The 3,165-nt window shown below is 41.9% G+C and overlaps 1 pseudogene; it reads right to left on the reverse strand.

Annotated features, from left to right (window-relative positions):
- Window positions 1–2,352: 2,352 nt before the first annotated feature.
- Window positions 2,353–2,828, reverse strand: LOC105716441 (large ribosomal subunit protein eL21-like; annotated as a pseudogene).
- Window positions 2,829–3,165: the final 337 nt, after the last annotated feature.

Genomic DNA, 3,165 nt, shown 5'->3' on the forward strand with positions numbered 1-3,165 from the left:
TAACTTGCTGTGGATGCTTTTAAATCTGGATAAAACTGCAGCAAACATAGTAGGGTGAAAGGGCAGGGTCTTGGAAGCAGGTTGAATTTTGGCTCACTCGCATGCTTAATAGCTGTGACTTGGAGCAAGTTCCTTAATCTCTGCTCCTGTTTCCTCAGGTTAAATGGATAGGATTATAGTACCTAATGCAGTGAGGATTAACAAATATGGTTAATAGTATTGTACTTTACCAATAATAGTGAAAACCCAAAATGAACTTGCAAAATCAGAATTGTATTCTTATGAAAAGTTTATCTGGCTAACGTACCTTCCCCTACCCTGGGCCATACTCTAAGAGAAATTGAACTAGGTAGATGGGTAGGACTTCCCTTCAAGTTTTTGTTTTGTTTTTTTTGAGACGGAGTCTCGCTTTGTTGCCCAGGCTGGAGTGCAATGTCGCGATCTGGGCTCACTGCAACCTCCGCCTCCCGGGTTCAAGCGATTCTCCTGCCTCAGCCTCCCAAGTAGCTGGGATTACAGGGGCGCGCCACCACTCCTGGCTAATTTTTGTATTTTTTAATAGATACAGAGTTTTGCCATGTTTGCCAGACTGTTCTCCAACTCCTGATCTCAGGTGATCCGCCCGCCTCAGCCTTCCAAAGTGCTGGGATTACAGGTGTGAGCCACCGCGCCCAGCCCCTTTCAAGTTTATTTTGGGGGACAGGGGATATTGAAGGTGGTGTGTTGAGAGAATCGTATAAGAGTAATTAGTAAAAAAAAAAAAAAAAAAAAAAAAAAAAAAAGTAATTAGTAGTTGAATATGCCTCTAAACAACAGAGAAAAGAAGTGGATTTACGGGTCAGATTAAATAGACCGGTGAGGGCCAGTTGCGGTGGCTCACGCCTGTAATCCCAGCACTTGAGGAAGCCGAGGTGGGTGGATCACGAGGTCAAGAGATCGAGACCATCCTGGCCAACATGGTGAAACCCCGTCTCTACTAAAAATACAAAAATTAGCTGGGTGTGGTGGTGCACGCCTGTAGTCCCAGCTACTCGGGAGGCTGAGGCAGGAGAATCGCTTAAACCTGGAAGGCGGAGGTTGCAGTGAGCCGAGATCGCGCCACTGCACTCCAGCCTGGCCACAAAGCGAGACTCCGTCTTTAAGTAAATAAACCAGTGATTCTCAAGGATTTTACTAGGCTATCCACTGATAAACTGCCCTAACTTCTCTCTCTAGCCTGGATTTCTTTCTCAACTTCCATACCTAAAGATTCAGAATTGCTAACTAGGTATCCAGTGACATTCCAGGACACCACAAACTCAAAAATTGTTGGAAACTGACCTCTAGCTCCCCACAAACCTGTTTTCTTACCTTGGTGAAGGACATAATCACTGATGATTTACCGCCAAAGCCATGATTTGCATTAGCCCGACCCTCCCTGTTAATCTCCACATCACCATCAAATGCTGGTGATTCTAAAGCTAATTAGGTCTTGAATCTGAGCCCTTTGCTCCTCATCTTCTTAATCTTGCCCAGTCTTTTTAAATACAATCACATAGGATTACAACAGCAAGCAAAAGCAAAAATTCTTCTTTTAGAATAGAGTTTATACTAAACTTGAATGGTTCCTCAAAGTTTAAGATCTTTTTAAGTGACCATTCTCTGATCATTTCAAACAAAAGGATTATTTTTTATTTTTTCTTGAGACAGAGTTTCACTCCTGTTGCCCAGGCTGGAGTGCAATGGCTCGATCTTGGCTAACCGCAACCTCCACCTCCTGGGTTCAAGTGATTCTCCTGCCTCAGCCTCCCCGAGTAGCTGGGATTACAGGCATGCACCACCATGCCCAGCTAATTTTGTATTTTTAGTAGAGACAGGGTTTCTCCATGTTGATCAGGCTGGTCTCGAACTCCTGACCTCTCAGGTAATCCGCCTGCCTCGGCCTCCCAAAGTGCTGGGATTATAGGCATGAGCCACCATGCCCGGCCTAGGATTATTTTTTAAGGTCTCAGACTTATGTTTCATTTGTATTCACACAGGATCCTTCACAGTGCTTAATACTGTTGATTAGGCATAATCACAACAGATGATCAGGATCAACTGTTCAATATTTTAAAAGGCAAAAAATATACACATTAATTCCTATCCTGCTAGATATCACAACTAGTACCTAACTTATGCAGTTATTTGAAATTCCTACATGTTGCTATATATTTTCAGAGAACCCATATTAATGTATTACCTAGCAGCAGAGCACTGAGGTTTTTTGGATACAAAACGTAGTTTATTTCTATTTCTTAGGGGAGGTGGCACCACACTTCTCAATGAAGACAAACATTTGTACAGTTCAGAATGGTTTTCTTCTTTTGACACTTATTTTGCCATGAACTCATAGGGAATAGGTTCCAGCAGCCCAGGCTCCTCTCCACTGGTTCTCACATAGTGTGCTTCTCTGGGTGGAGCAGGCTGGTTCGTCAACTGAACTCAGATACCTCACCCTTTGACTTCTTTTTCTGATCATTTACCTTCATGCGTTTCAGGAAACTAACTTGGCTCTTAGAGTGCTTAGTATGCTCAGTATACACATTCATTCTCTTGGCAAAAATCTTGCCCTTGTTTACAACAATGCCAGCAGCATGCTGGGTAACATTGTAGAGTCTTCCAGCTTTGCCGTGGTAACATTTGTGGGGCACTGCTTTTTGAAAAACACCCATTCCCTTAATGTCTACAATATCACCTTTCTCGTAGATTTGCATGTATGTGGCCAAAGGAACAACTCCATATTTTCTACAAGGCCTAGAGAACATGCATCAGGTGCCTTTCCTCTTTCCCTTTGTGTTTGTCATTTTGGCAAATTACTGGATGGCGGCCCTTCTGGCCAAAAGGAAATGCCTTGAGTCTTAATGATGCTACAATATCATTCTAGTGAGACCCTAAATCTCTCAAATTTTGAAATATTTTTGTTCAATTTTTAAAATAACACAGAAGAGTCATTTTGAGTAAGTTTTCTTCAATTCTTAGGTTACTTACATAGTAATGAAATAAGTAATGTACTTGGAACATCTACAATCAAATAAGTAATATACTTGGAACATCTACAATCAAAGGTAGAAGAATCCAGCTGTTTCTGTGCTGGGCATACATACATATTCAAACCAGAATAATGTGAAATGTCAAATGATATAC

The sequence above is a fragment of the Aotus nancymaae genome, unplaced genomic scaffold, assembly GCF_030222135.1.
Source record: "Aotus nancymaae isolate 86718 unplaced genomic scaffold, 86718_ANA_hifiasm-v0.15.2.pri h1tg000062l, whole genome shotgun sequence".
Taxonomy (NCBI): Eukaryota; Metazoa; Chordata; class Mammalia; order Primates; family Aotidae; genus Aotus; species Aotus nancymaae.